Source organism: Telopea speciosissima, chromosome 3, assembly GCF_018873765.1.
Source record: "Telopea speciosissima isolate NSW1024214 ecotype Mountain lineage chromosome 3, Tspe_v1, whole genome shotgun sequence".
Taxonomy (NCBI): domain Eukaryota; kingdom Viridiplantae; phylum Streptophyta; class Magnoliopsida; order Proteales; family Proteaceae; genus Telopea; species Telopea speciosissima.
Window position 1 is genome coordinate 52,525,752 of NC_057918.1, and position 16,383 is coordinate 52,542,134.

General features: G+C 41.9%; 1 protein-coding gene across 3 annotated transcripts in view; it reads left to right on the plus strand.

Annotated features, from left to right (window-relative positions):
• The window catches only part of LOC122654805 (protein SEMI-ROLLED LEAF 2), a 64,035-nt gene that overhangs the window by 15,846 nt on the left and 31,806 nt on the right, over positions 1 to 16,383 (plus strand). The window lies entirely within an intron of this gene.

Here is a 16,383-nt window from a genome sequence, read left to right on the forward strand (position 1 = left end):
TATCACGTGTTGGAGATGCTTGGTGATGGAGCTGACCATTAGGTGGTTGTGAAGTGAATGAACTTGATTGAATGATTTAAGTGTTTAACCTCTATCTGGATTATTACTATCCATTTTTCTTTCTGAAAGTATGAGGTAGATTGGATGTTTTCATCATTCGGCTTGGGTCTTTTCTCTTTTTCAATATAACAGTCCTTAAAAATATGATGTATTTATATGCAAGGAGGCATGGGTGGATCTGTTTCGCATAATTATTTTTTCAACACCTTGGATGAGGATTCTTAATATTGCGAGCCTGACATTGGGTAATATGGTAGGGTTGGTGCTCAATCTGCACTGAAGTCTTGAACGTTATTTCTGACAGGAAAATTTAACCCTTTGAGATTGCTACTCATATTATTAAATGGACATTGATGGACTACTGATGAGTTTCTAGAAACTTGAAGTGATTTTTAGAAATCCAGAAAATTTCCAGAATTGCAGAAAGTTAATTATAATAGACAATTCAAGGTTCTGATTTAGTATAAAAGCTATTCGAAGATCAGTTATATGTAGAAGAATGGTTTCCCAAAATCTGGTTCAAATCTGATGGCCAGATCTGAAGTTAGAGGTTAATCCTACTGAGGTGTAGGATTGTAGAAACAAGGTTCAGAATGGTAACCAAAACTAGTATATTCAGGACACATCAGGCAACAATAATAGTGAAATGAATTGATGTAAGAAACAGTGGTTAGAAACTGTAACAGCAAACAGAAATTAGATCTGAAAGATCGGCCATGGAACTGAAGAATTTAGAAAATGCTAGTGAGAGAAGGATTTCTGGAAATCAGTGTAAAAATTGTATCTTTATGTTCTGTTGGAATCCTTGTCGTTGTGATGTTTAGGAGCTTTGGTGATCCTTAACAGTACATGGTGCTGTTTATTATTAATGGTGATCCATTGTGCTGGGATGCTGCTTTGACTATTGCTTGGACTTCTTCCTTTACTTATTTTCTTTCTTACTTCCTTTTACTCCTCTTACTTCTTTTTACTTATCTTATTTCTATTACTGTCATAGCCTCAATCAGATCTGTGTAGCCGACCCCATTTAGTTGGGATAAGGTTATGGTTGTTGTTGTGTTGGTGATACATTGTGTTGTTTATTGTTCATGATGATGTTTAAGCCATGTAGTTTAGTGGTTGATTACCTAAGTTGTATTCGATCATGACTCTAAGGAGGCATTCTTTATTTAATCATAGATTGAGATCTCGACTCGACTCGGCGAGATCTCGGATCTCGGGTCGACCCATCTACCACTTGTTTTACTTACATAACTCGACATATCTCGGTCGAGTTCTGTCCAAGCTCCCAACATTACTCTCTTCTTCCCCATTTGAAGCTCCTTCTTCATTTTACCTGTGGATTTCAAGACTTGACCTTCGAGAGGTGATTCAGCAGCACATTTGAAGGATTCAACTACACATCTTCAAGATTCATTACAAATTTGAAGGATTTTTCAAAGGTAACCTATTTTTCCCCAAATCTATTTTTTTCAACACATGAGTTTGACAATCAACACATGAGTTTGACAATCAAAGCATTGGGTCTGGTTTTGGGCCCATATTCCCAGTCCCAAACCAGCCATACATGCCTCAATATGACAGTAGCAATGGATCTCACGCCTCATGGCAACCGCCTCTTCCATACCCTAGGATAGGGGACTTGGCATATGTTGATGAGAACACTTATATGAGTGCTGTGGTAAACTATGTGCAAAACTACAGCAACACTATGACATGGGAATTCTTTGTGGATCATGTTGGGACTGAATACATTAACATATCACATTTTATGTAACATTTGTTTAAAGATTGATGTATTGTACACTTTAAATCTTTAACATTTCTAATGCTTATTTAAGTTATTTTAAGAACATTAATTGAATGTTTTGATTGCTTTCTATTACTAAATTATGTGTAGAGCAGGGTATTTTAGTACGTCGTCGCCTACCAACCTATGGTTTGACTTTGTTTTTGCAAAATCTGATAGTGCCATTGTGTTTAAATGGCCTAAAATAGGCTGAATACCAAATTTCAGACCCAAACTAGGTCTAAAACCCACCGAGTTGAGGCTTCGAGTCGAAAAAAAAAAATGCACCAACTCGGCGAGATCTCGGCAAAATCTCGACTTGACTCTGTTTTTCCAAGGGTCGAGTTGGTACTGAGTTCCAAGTTTTAGTACCTTGTATTTAATATATATCCCCTGCTCACGGTAGAATACATACAACCGAGAGCTAGGGTTACTTCTAGTTCTTTTTTATCTCTCTTCCTTTCTTCTTCTTTACTAATCCTGGTTATCAAGATCAGCTTTTGTCACATGGTTTCAGAGCGGGGGTGTAAATGTGTAATTATACGTGCAAATCTCCTATTGTTTTGAGAGCCCCTTCTAGGGTTTTTTGTTCTTGGTGTGCCACATATCACCGCATCTGCCTCTACTATATTGTCCTTGTTAATTCAATGTAAAACAAGGATTTATTTTCTCTATATCTGCTACTTCTGTTCTCTCAGTCACAGATGATGGTCTGATGGTCTGCGATCTGTTCTATATGATTGCTACTGCTGATCCCTCACTTGCGGATGGTGTTTGATGGTCTGCAATATGGTTTATATGCATGCTACTGCTGATCTCTCACTTGCGGATGGTGTATGATGGTCCGCAATCTGTCCTATATGGTTGCTATTGCTGATCTCATCACTTGCGGTACTTCTTCCCCCATTCGATCCTTCTGTTATGACCTGTTCCCTCAGATTTCAGACCAACCCTGCAACCATCGCCTGATACTATTTCAGGAAGGTTTTTTTGGGTTATTGTTTGCTGATCCTACTGAGCTTTACTTAGAATCAACAGGGCCTGGAGTTCAGAACCTTGCCCCAAATTTTAGCCCCCAACAAAACTCCATCAAAGGAGTTCTCTTCCTCATGGTACATGCTTTTTTCTGCCTCTGGTTTTCGGCTGTAGGTAGAAGACGACTTTCTCCCCCTATGATATTATCTTTTGAAGTTTATTTCCACTTTGCCCTCCCCTTATCTCATTAATCATGTTTATCCTTATTTAGTTATATTTCCAAGTCTGTCCCTAACCAATAAATCCTGATACCCTTTGTGTCTTTTTCTCCTTTGATCTACCAAGTACCTCCTTGAATATTCTGGTAAATTACAGATTTGCCATTGTTCTTTAAAATTGATTCAGTTTTGTCCTGTTCTCCTTGTATTCCAGATTTATCATTCTTTACAGTTAATTACTTGTCTGCCCCTACTTTTGTTTACCTCCTTCATTGGGCCCAAAGCTTCAATTTATCTACGAAAATTGTGACTACCTTTGATTTTTGAGCCATTCATCTATTGGATGGCCCCCTAGCATCCCCATTGCTGCTATGATATTGTTTCTATAATATTGCAATTTGATCGTCTTGCTGTCTGATAGTTTTGACGGACCTGGTGGCTTTCTGTTTGCCAAAGTTACTCAATGTTTGGTGTTTATGGTCAAATATGGTATTTATATATCTCCAATGGTGATCTACATGACCTGCATTGGTTGGAGGAATGCATATTTGCCACAGTTGTTCTTGGTTATCTGGTTTATTTGCTGCTGATGTTGGTTGTTACTGCTATATGATGATGGGTTATCCTTTGTTGTCTCCTGTCCATCCATTGTTTGTCTACACGTGAAGGGTAGATTGAAGATTGTTATTATTATCTACTTATGTCATCAACTTAGTGTCATCTGCTTATTTGAAGGTTATTATTATTTGCTTGTATAGTTGTATCATCTTCTTATTTGTCTGTGTTATCTGCTTGTGTCATCAACATGTTTTGTTATGAAAATGGTTACTTGTGGTTTGCAGCAACAAGATTGTATTTATGGTTCACAGCTACCTTATGCTGTATTTGTGTTTCACAGCTACCTTATGCTGTTATTTGTGGTTCGTAACAACCTATGCTGCTCTTTAATCCATGGTTTGCAGTAACCTATGCTGCTCTTTTATCTGTCGTCTTTGTGAAGATTACTATTTGCCTTCCTTGAGAAGGGCTTATAATGCTCTCCTGTTGCTAATATGGTATTTTGACTTTCGTTTGGCATTATCTGCCACTTATTTTGTTTGTTTCTCTCTAGAGTTATTCGACAGGAAGATTTTTCTCTATTGTTGCTGCTGGTGATTGGTGTTCTTGTGTTGTGATGTACTCGAAAGATGATTTTGCCGTGGTGCTGTTATTAATGACCACTGGGTTTCATGAATGTGTCTCTTCTAGTTGGTTCTACAATTTATGTTTGTTCTTGTTGTTCCAAGCTGGAGCCTGGGATATTGATATGCTCAAACTTGAGGGGGAGTGTTGGAATTTCAAGGGTTAAATACGCATACCCCCCTAAAATGGACCCAATATTCCTCATGCACCCCTAAGGTTCTGACAATTCCACACGCACTCCTTGAAAATTCCACGTACACCCCCTACTTTTCAACCTAAAGCCATTGCAGTCCATGCTGTTAATTTCAGACGTTAAATGCTAACGTATCAGATTTTGAAGAAGGTAATGTACAGTTATACCTTGATAGGGCATAATTACAAAAATGCCCTTAAGTTAAAAAACAAAAACGCTAAAAGTTGAAAAAGTAAAATACCCAAAACAACCTTCCCTTTCTCCCTTTCTCCCTTTCCCTTTCGTGATCTGACATGACAATTTGGTCCATGGAAGACTCTGTTTAGCTTGAAAGTGCATGAACGGCCGAGCACATTTGGGCGACAGTAAAGGTTGTGGGAGAGAATTCCTGAATGATAATAGAGATAAGTTACAGAAAAAGACAGAAAGAAAACAAGAGGGAAGAGATAGTTAAAGAAGGAACTGGAGAAGAAGTGTGGAACCCTTAAACTCTTTGAACAAGAAAACCTTAAAGCTCTGGTTTTTTTTTGTTGGTTAAACTCTTGATTGCATTCTCTTCTTCTTCCTTCTCTGAGACTGATTTCCGCTCGTTTCTCTCAGTCGCCATGGATTCGAGAGTCTATGGCGTTACTAGGTTATTCTTCACGTTTTCTCTTGTATCTGTGGCTGGATTTTGTGCCGCATTGCAGGAAACTACTGGGGCAAAGTCATTAAATTCGTTGAATTCAGGCCAAATCAATTCCAATTCAGTCCTCGTTGCTCTCCTTGACTCACATTACACGGAACTTGCTGAACTCGTAGAGAAAGCTCTTCTCTTGCAGTCATTAGAGGAGGCAGTGGGTAAGCACAACATCACCATTGTCCCCCTAGGAACGAAGCTCTGGAACGGGATCTCGATCCTGAGTTCAAGCGTTTCCTTTCCCTTTTGGTTTTGGTTTGGCATGGTTGTACCTTTTGTGGTTCTAAACCCATTTAAACTAATTCCACCCTACGCTAAATTCTCATTTTTCTAAGGTTTCTTGAACTGATGAGCACATTGTGGATGTCTTAGACAACATCGGGGAACAAAAATGTTGCCATTTCATTCCCCCTCCCTAAAACCCTTTTGATAAGAGAACAGAGCTCAAATTCACACAAGCAAGGAAGAGAAGAGGAAGAAGCAGAAGTAGTCTCCAATAACCCCTTTCTTTCTCAAAGCCCTACGACAGAGGGTACCCTGTGAGAGATGAGTTGCAGGTTTTGGGAAGCTTAGGGATCGCACGGGGAAGAGGATGGTGTGGGATGGGGCTGCATGGCGGTGATGGTGTTAATGGTGGGTGGTGGTGGTGGCTGCGGCAATGGTGGGTGGTGGTGGTGGTATGTAAAAGAAGATGATTTGGGGAAGATGAGGGTAGGGCAAAAAGGTCTTTTCAAATTACAGGGGTGGTAGAAGAAAGGGTAGTTTGGCCAATAAAAAAAAATTTTAACATCTAATGCCTGAAATTAACGGCGTGGACTTAAATGGCTTTAAGTTGAAAAGTAGGGGGTGTACGTGGAATTTTCAAGGGGTGCGTGTGGAATACTGGAATTATCAGAACCTTAGGGGTGCATGCGGAATATTGGGTCCATTTTAGGGGGGTATGCGTATTTAACCCGAATTTCAATTATGGTTATGTTTAGCTGGTAGTCCTTAATACTACATGGTGCTGTTTATTATTTACCGTGATACATTGTGTTGTTTATTGTTCATGGTGATATTTAAGTCATGCTGCTTAGTGGTAGTATCGTGGAGTTTATTATTACCCAAGTTATATTCGATCATGACCCTTAGGAGTAATTTTTTATTTAATATATGTGCCTTGGTCAAAGAGAATACATAGAACCGAGAGCTATGGTTTTCTTCTAGTTCTCTCTCTCTCTCTAGGTTCAAAATCTCGGTCTCGAGGCCGGTTTTGACCAGCCAGGAAACTGAGATTTCCCAGGTTTCGACGTAGTACTTTTTCCCTGCCAGCTTGATACCATGGTTTCGAGGGCCAAACAGTTATTTTTTCCCCCTGTTTTTTTTGGGCAGCCTATTTTTGACATTTTAAATATAATCCATTAAGTAGTTTCACAAAAAAAAAAAAAAAAAAAACTGGTACTTGTGGTTTTTACCCAAGTTTGCTGGTGTACGCTGAATAATCTTGATCTTGTACAGTGTACACTAGCATTATTATAAACACTAAGTCAACATATAGATAAACTACTGGAAATGTAAGTAAATCATTTTAACAATCAAAACATACATAGAATTGTTAAATAAGAATAAATGATGGATGATACAACACTCACCACTCAATTCCACGAGGAGTTTTGTGGTGGGTCCAATACTCCAATCCATGAGCTGCGTAGCACTGAACATGTCGTAGCTGTTTCTCAGAATGCAACACATATGTATCCCATGACATGTTTGGGCCCAATTGTTCTGGTAGTCTATTGTTGCTCATCTATACGCCCCATCATCCATTTGTCAGAGGTGATCCCAATCTAGGGGAGGGCTCACCGAGATTTTAAGAAGGTGGAGCCGACACACATGGTTGGCTAGGATACCTAAAGATGCTGTCAACAAAGATGACCCAGCACTTGACCCATCCCCATATCCAAATGAAGCAGAAGATGCACCATGACCACTCCCATATCCAAATGAAGCAGAAGATCCACCATGGCCACCATCATATCCAAATGAACCGGTGCTCTCAAAGGATGGTCCACTAGCATATCCACCATACAATCCATATCCAACATGTGATGCTGATCCAGCGCTCTTGAAGCCACTATCACCATGATGCGCTGGAATGGTTCTACGAAGGATGGCCTGCGCCAATGCCCAAATCCTCTACTATCCCCCAAACTCATGGCTTTCATTGTGCCAAACAAACTTGATATATCCATCCCAGCTGCCTCCTCAGCAGGTGTAAACCGCCTACGAGGACCTCGAGTGTAGCCTCTCCCGGTACGTGCACTATGATCCTCATCTTATGTGGCATAAGTGAACTGAGTCTCCCCTGTGAATCTTTGTGGCTCTGGCTCTTGAATCATCTGGTCCTCCTTGCGTAAGCTTTCTAATCTATTACCATCATCATATATTCATACCCACCATCACCACCACCATCATCATGACCCCGAGTCCGAGAAGGGGTGTGGATGGCGTCCGAGGAACAAGATCACTCCTCATCCTCATCAGCTCTACTATTACCAGGGTGGGCCTCAAATGGATGTGGGGTCTCTGAGTGAACTCAGCTGCCATATACGCCTCTACGTCAACTCCCATCTGTAAAACAATCTCACTGTTGGACCAGCCCCCAGCCTCGTGTAACAAAGGCTCACATCGATCCCTGACCCACTCATAAAGGGGATCCTTTTCATCTTCATCCAACTGGAAGATTTCGGCCAACTCGGCAGACACTGTCAAGGCTGGCTACATAAATTCCATTCATAAATTCGTAAATTCGTGTGCCTTAATGGCTGGCTACATAAATATATATATTCTCCAAATATGACTCCTAATACGACTAGAAATAGCCTAAACCAACTAGTAACCAAACTACCTACTTAGTTGACCAATAAAGGACTCAAAACAATTCCAAAACTGAGTCAAAAGCCTCCCGCTGTGTTTGGAGTTCCTAAACCAACTAGTACTTGACATAATGTAAGAATCAACTCATAACAAGACTGGACTTAAAGGTTCTAATCCAGCCTAAACTAGCATATGCAAACATAATCAAAATTAGAAAAGAAATTAAAAACAAAACTGTACTTAAATAGAACTCCAGAGTAAACTAGGAATAGGATACCTAGAGAGACTAGGATTCCTACTGAAACTATGAATTCTGAAATTCCTAAAACCACAAGCTATTCTTCTCCTGGCATTGCTACTGGTGCCTAGATACTGCATCAATTCTCCCTGGCTTGAAAAAACTCCCCCTTGAGTTTTGTATTGGCATAGAATGAACGATGCAGGAGTTGCATCTTCAGTCTAAAATAATATTCTTGTAGCACACAGAAGATATGAAGAAAATTCACAATAATGGGATTCTTCTTGTCGAAGTAGTGAGGTGGAATCATGAACCCTATGAAATCCTTAACAACGAGGACATCTTGAATATTTATGGCTTCACTTGGAGTGTTCTCGAAGTCTTCATTAACCACAAATTCATCTAGTATCACTACTGCAACTTTGTCTTTGCAATCTTCTTTGAGTTTTGCAACATTTTCTTCCATTGCAGATTTTTCTGTATGTTTAATCTCTTCCTTAAAATCTACAAGAATTGCTCATCTTTGTTGTTGTAGGCTGCTTTGATTTCATCTTTATCTTTAACTGTAGGCTCTAACTCTTGAAGTGAAGGAAAATCTTCTGCCTTGCAAAGGACCTGATTTTACCTTGAATCATTGTTTCCTTTACGATTGCTATCTCGTCTTTGCCTTAACAATCAAAATCAAACTTGAGCAGGAGAATTGTATTCTCCTTTTTAGGCTCATTCAAAGTGATAGGCTATTCCTCTTTGTTAAGATTGCTACTGTGGGTGATAGGAGTCATTGTTACCGTGATGGGGAGTGTCATTGTTTAGCTGGAATTGTTAGGCGATGAGTTGTAGTTTACTTTCCTTGTAATTACACTTATACTCTTAGTATATTTCATACTAAGAGTCAATTGCTTTATATTATATTTTATTCGGGGTTGATGAACCAAATCACTACCGACCAATAGTATTGTGACACGTGGCAATATTGACAACGCTTCTAGTTGACCGAACCGACCCTAGGGGTCGAACCATGGAAATATAACACCATGATAGTTAAAGTACAAACCGACCCCAGAGATCGGCCAATGGGCACGGATTGTGAACACTTTCGAGTTTGTCCCAGGTACTGGTCAGCGCACTACACCATAAGAACTGAAACTTGAGATCGGCTACTCTGTTCAGGTCATCGCACTTATCGAATCGACCTATTAAGGTTAGATTAATCTGACTTGGCAGCCCCTCCACATACGATTTCCACATCGATGCTAATCAGCAACCACCTCAGATAAATATATAGCTTGACCAGAAAGCAACTAAACTAGGAGAGTAATCTAACCTGAGTAACTACCTCGGTTAAGCAAACCCTAACCAAAAAGGGAACCTTCTCGAATGGAGACATGCTTCCCTCATGGTCTCCTAGCTGACAGGTGTCCTACCCGAGGGCCGCCACCTATCAAGTAAGGGACACTCCACAAAGGTCTATCATCGCAAAGACACTATACCGATCTATCATCTCAACCCTATAAATAGTGACTCCTGGCCCAGGTAAGGCTCTCTCCAATTCATTTTCCGTTTTGTCTAAAGAATCATCTGTTGCAAGAGATCTTTAATGAGCCCCTCCCTCTGGCCTATCATTCATTGGTCGACCTGGCTGGCGGCTCCTGCATCTCCTGCGTCTCCTTGGGGGCCCCTTCTGCCAAGTTTGCTGCTAGGAGTCCCTCTAGTCGAATCAATAATCAATAGAAGTTTCAATAGAAGTTGACTGACCTGGCTCTTCTTTCGACGATCTACTGCATTGAAGTGTTCCCGCTGGTTCAGACCGACACTTTGCTGCTTAACTCTATTCTTCTGTGCAGGTTAACTCAGCCTCCGGAGAACACCAGGATGGATCTTGCAGCAACAAATTGGCGCCGTCTATGGGAAAGCGCATAAAAAAGCTACGAGAGTAATGGTAACAAAGCGATCAAGGACTGCACTGAAGGGGTTCTCGGCGGGGGGCGAGCCGAACTGATGGGCCAAACACCTGTCAGTCAGCAAGAGCACTACTCCCACCATAAACTCCTGTGTCCGTACCTCAGCTCCCTCCTATAGGACAGGCGGATGAGCAACTTCCTCTATCGCCTCCATTACTAGCGCACAACACTCGGGATGTCGGAGATGTCGCTCGGCCCATTGCCCCGGTCGTGAGCGCACTGATCTTCGATCCGAATGCCCCAATGATGAATGCACAGGTCCACGATCTCCAACTCCAGGTTCTGGAGACAAATGCTTTGTTCAGAGCATACTTGAGACAGGTCGGAGCAGCCAATCAACCACAACCTAATCCGGTGGTGTCTTCCCCTACAGAGAGGATTGGACGAACGGCTCAAAGGTCGGAGAGTCGTGCTAGTTCGTCCAATGTTCGGTAGCACACACCACCAGCGGTTCAGCACCGTACACCTCCACCGATTCAACTCCCTAGGCTGGTGGAACCACAGACACATGTTTTTGGGGTTGAGAAGGAGTCACATACCAGCTCTCGCCAGGTCTAACTCAAGACATTCACGCAAAGGATCGGGTCGGCTCGGCCAGAGTCCCCCTGTTGTAGGGTACCGAAGATGAGAAGAGGACAAACATGAACTTCCACGAAGCACAGTTGATGAACTCCCCTACTGAGCCGAGGAGAGAGATTTGGATCGGCTACTTAAAGAGCTTGATGACAAGATCAAGAGCCTCAACAAGAAGACAACTAGAGAAGTCTACTCCCTGCCAGGTCGAGCAGGGTGCAGGCTACCCCATTTTGACATGTACGATGGGAAGACCGACCCGATTGATCACATAAACTATTTTAATGTTGTGATGATGATCTATGGTGGATCGGACGTTGTGTCTTGTGGAGATTTCCTAGTGCTGTTAAAAAGAGTTGCAACGACTGGTTCTCAAGGTTGAAGCCAAGGTCGATACATTTTTTTTTTTAAAAGCTCAGAAAAACCTTTGTTGGCCGTTTCCAAATCAGCATTCCACAGGAAAAGATTGTTGTCAATCTTTTAGCAATAAAGCAAAGAAGGACGAGTCGATCCATGACATCGTCATTCGATTCACCTAGGAGTCCTTAGACATGAAGGTACTAGATGATGGAGTAGCTTACAATGCTCTGTGCAGTGACATAACTGACGAGGAGTTGGTAAGTTAGCCTACGCATTGGTTGTAGCGGCAAGGAAATTGTGGCCCTACTTTCAAGGACATGTAATTGTTGTGCTCACCAATCAGCCCTTGAAGAAGATACTCCATAAACCTGACTTGTCAGGCGGTCGAGCTGAGTGAGCACCATATGGAGTACAAACCTCAAATTGCCATCAAGGGGCAGTCGCTTGCTTACTTTGCTGTTGAGTGTGTGATCACTGATGACAACAAGGAGGAAGTCGAGCCAATCCCAGAAGGATTCTAGACTTTGTATGTAGATGGATCAAGCAGCCTGATCAGGAGCAGTGTAGGCCTGATTTTGACCAGTCCTGAAGGCTTTAAAATATAATACGCACTTCAGTTCAAATTTCCAACCTCGAACAACGAGGCGAGTTTGTCGTGGATCTACCTGGCATTAAACCAAATTGATTCTTCGAGATATGAGTCTCTCTTCTTAAACGGGCTTCAATAAACTTCTCCCAAAGTTTCATAGTATGACTCATTAGTTTTATGCTTCTATAGTTATTGCTGCTTTGAATATCACCCTTATTTTTGTAGATTGGGACTACAATGCTTCTCTTAGGGCCTTTGTTGAGAGAGTTTAGAATTAGAGAATAATGCTTTGGTGGTCTAAGGTAGACCCCAAGCCATATATTTATAATATGAGATTGAAAATACATGGACAAAATTGTCCCTAACATAGCCGACATGGCTGTACATGAAATAAAGACAGGAAAAAGACCAGAATACTCCCATGGTATTCTGGTGTACATTATTCAACACTCCCCCTCATGTTGGAGCAAATATGTCAATTATGCCCAACTTGACTAGATTAGGATGAAACAATTTCCCAGACAATCCCTTAGTGAAAATATCAGCAACCTGATCAGTAGGCTTCACAAAGGGAACACAAATCAATCCTTCTTCCAGCTTCTCCTTAATAAAATGCCTGTCCTCTTCAACATACTTGGTGCGATCATGCTGTACTGGATTGTGTGCAATACTGATTGCAGCTTTGTTGTCACAATACAACATCATAGGAAGATGAACAGGAACGCCAAGGTCTTGTAGTAAGCCTTTCAGCCAAAGTAACTCACAAATGCCCTGTGCAATAGCACGAAACTCTGCTTCAGCACTAGAACGAGCCACCACATTCTGCTTCTTGCTACGCCAAGTGACAAGATTGCCCCCTACGAAAGAACCATACCCAGAGATAGATTTTCAATCAGCAGAACCAGCCCAGTCAGCATCGGTATATGCCTCTACCCGTAGGTGACCATGAGGAGACAGAAGAATGCCTTTTCCAGGAGCTGACTTCAAGTAATGAAGAATCCGAAGAACAGCCTCCATATGAGAAGAATAGGGGTCATGCATAAACTGACTTACAGTACTCACAGCAGTAGCAATGTCTGGACGTGTGTGTGAGAGATAAATCAGCTTCCCCACTAGGCTTTGGTACCGGCCTTTATCAACAGGTTCACCCTCCTTTTCTCTAAGACGGACAGTAGCCTCCATAGGAGTATCTGAAGGGTGACATCCTAACAAACCAGTTTCAGCCAATAAGTCTAGGACATACTTCCTTTGGGAGAGAAAGATGCCTTTAGAAGACCTGGCAACCTCAATCCCTAGAAAGTACCGTAGCTTCCCTAGATCTTTAATCTCAAAACTCTTGCCCAAGAAACTTCTTCAACCGGTTGATCTCATCACCATCGTTGCCAGTAACCACAATGTCATCCACATAGACTATAAGAATAGTGAGTTTTTTACCAGCCCTCTTTATAAAGAGAGTGTGATCAGCATTACTCTGCTTATAGCCTACAAAAATCATGGCCTTGTGAAACCGACCAAACCATGCTCTAAGTGACTGCTTCAGCCCATAAAGTGCTTGCTTCAATTTGCACACTTTACCTTGATTACTGTCACAAGAAAACCCTGGTGGAATATCCATGTACACCTCCTCACCAAGTTCTCCATTTAGGAAGGCATTCTTCACATCCAGCTGTTGTAGATCCCATCCAAGATTGACTGCACAAGAAAGCAAAACCCGAATTGTATTCAACTTTGCAACAAGAGCAAAGGTCTCCTGGTAGTCAATCCCATATGTCTGAGTGAAGCCTTTTGCAACCAGACATGCCTTATATCGATCCACAGTCCCATCAACCTTCTGTTCGACCACAAACACCCATTTACATCCCACTGGTTTTTTCCTTGGAGGAAGATCTACAAGATCCCAAGTATTATTTTTTTTTTCAAGGCTCTCATTTCTTCCAACATAGCTGCCTTCCACTTTCCATCTGCATAAGCTTCCTGCCAATTTTTAGGAACAGAAACAGAAGAAAGAGAAGACACAAATGCACGAAAAGACGGAGAAAGAGAACTATAAGAAACAAAGCGAGAAATGGGATGCAGGGTGCAAGTCCTAGTACCTTTGCGATGAGCAATAGGTAGTTTGGAAGGAGAGGTCTCACCAGGAGGAGGAGGTTGAGGATCTAGATCCTGAGCCGGCAATTGGATAGGTATTGGTGCCACAGTGGATTGATGCTGCCCTCTTTTGGAGCATCTCTTTTGGTAGGTGATGACATTTGAGTTGTCAATTCTCTTCTAAAATTCACTGATGGTTCTCTGGACTGGAGTCAACTCCCCCTGACTAGGAACATGACCATCATTATTTTCTACAAGCTCCCCCTATAAAGGAATCCCTGCGGAAGAAGGAGCAACAGCTAGAGGAGGCTGGGCAGCAGCCAAAGTAGGCTCCAAAGGAGATGGGAGAGGAGGAACCTTAAGGGGAGGAAGCACAAACACATCTTCACTAGAACCAGAATTCTCCCCCTGAAGATGTGGGGATGGATAATAGGAAAGACATTTATGAAAAACGACATCCATATTGACCAGAGTCCGACGGGAAGGGGGATGGTAACACTTATAACCTTTCTGGGTTGGAGAGTAACCCAAAAAAACACACCGCAACCCACGAGGGTCAAGTTTACCATGAGATTTCGTGTCTTTGGCATAGCACACACAACCAAACACTTTGGGAGGAACCACAAAGGTGGAATTCCCATGTAAAAGTTCGGCCGGACTGCGGGAGTCAAGAACACGAGAAGGCAACCGATTAATGGGATAGGTTGCAGTGAGGATAGCATCCCCTTAATATTGGGAGGGAACATGGCGTGAAAACATCAACGCCCTGGCCACTTCCATCAACTGTCGGTTCTTCCTTTCAGCCACACCATTTTGGGCTAGGGTATCGACACAACTAGTCTGGTGAATAATCCCATTATCAGTAAAATACTTTTGAAATTGAGTTTCCTTATACTCGGTGCCATTATCACTTCTCAAAACCTTGAGAGTAGCCTGGAACTAACTTTGGATCATTTTATGAAAATGCTGAAAATAGGAAAAACCTTGATTCTTGGTGTGCATAAGATAAACCCATGTATGTCTAGAATGATAATCAATAAAAGAAATAAACCAACGATGACCAGAAAGGGAAGTTTTACGACTAGGGCCCCAAACATCAGAATGCACCAATTGAAAAAGTGAAGAACTCCTTTTATTTGAAATCGAATAAGTAGAACGTGTTTGTTTGGCTATAATACAAGCCTCACAAAAAAAGTCGGTCTTATCACATGTTTTGACCAAATTAGGAAATAAAGATGCTAAAATCCCTAATGGAGGATGACCTAATCTAGAGTGCCACTAGTAAATTTCAGAAGAGACTAAGGAGTTCTGATGTGGAGATGGTAATAGGGGGTGGAGTGAGACGACCATCATCAAGCAGGTACAAGCCACAATGCACTTTACCCAATCCAATTGTCTTCCCAGAGGCCAGATCCTGAAACACACAATGGGAAGGAAAAAAAAATCACTTTGCAGTTAAAATCACGAGTAATATTACTAATGGAAAGAAAGTTAGTAGTAAAATTAGGAAAATGCAAAACCGAAGACAAAGTAAGGGAGGAAGTGCAGTTGATGATTCCTTTTCTAGATATGGAGGAAAGGGAACCATTAACTACTTTGACCTTGTCTTTCCCAGAAGTGGGAGAATACAGATGGAATAGGCTAGAGGAACCGGTCATGTGATTTGTAGCCCCAGAATCTATGATCCAAGGATGGGAAGTTACAAAAGCACAATGACCACCAAATGGAATACCTGACTGGGCAAAGTGTGAACCTGAAGGAGCAGAAGAGGTAGCAGGAGCTGATGTAGTAGAGGCAACAGCAGCGGAAGACCTTAGCACTTGTAGGAAAGCCTGTAGATCATCCTGGGATAGACCAGTGTCAGTAGCCGGGGCTGTAGGAACATATTCAGAGTGGTTTGCCTTATTTTTTGTCTTCTTCTTGGCAGCCCGTTTAGCCTCAAAGTCAGCTGGTTTCTCGTGAAGCTTTCAGCACTTCTCTTTGGTGTGGTAAGGCTTGTGACAATGCTCACAAGTAACAGTCCCTATAGTAGAATCACCAAGAGAAACATGTCCGATAAGTGCAGGGGTAGCCTGGGCAGTAGTCTGGAGGGCTGATCTGTCAGTATTAGGAGGGTGGAACATAGCATCCTGACGATTCTCTTCAGAGGAGACCAAAGCATAGGATTGGTTAAGTGTGGGAAAAGGGGAATTTGGTCATACTCCATGTTCAAACCAGCGAAAAAATCATACACCCTAGTTTTGTCCAGATGCTTTTTATATGCAGTGATATCAGCAGCTGTAGTGGGATGGTAATAAGAAAAATCGTCCAGTTGCTGCCAGAGACTGCGCAAAGTAGCATAGTATTTGGAGATAAATAACTCCCCCTGAGTAGTATTATTGGCCTTCTTCCGGAGTTCATACACCTGTGCATCATTACTGAGCTGTCCATATGTCTCATTGCAAGCAGACCAAATCTGATGGGCTGTATCAAGGAGAAGGAAACCACTGGCAAGGTCTGATTGCATTGAGCCAATCAAATAGGACATAAGTATACCATTGTTGTAGATCCATCTGGTCAGAGTGCAGGGTCGTCAGTAATAGTACCATCAATATAGCACCGCGCAATAGCAAAGTATGCGCA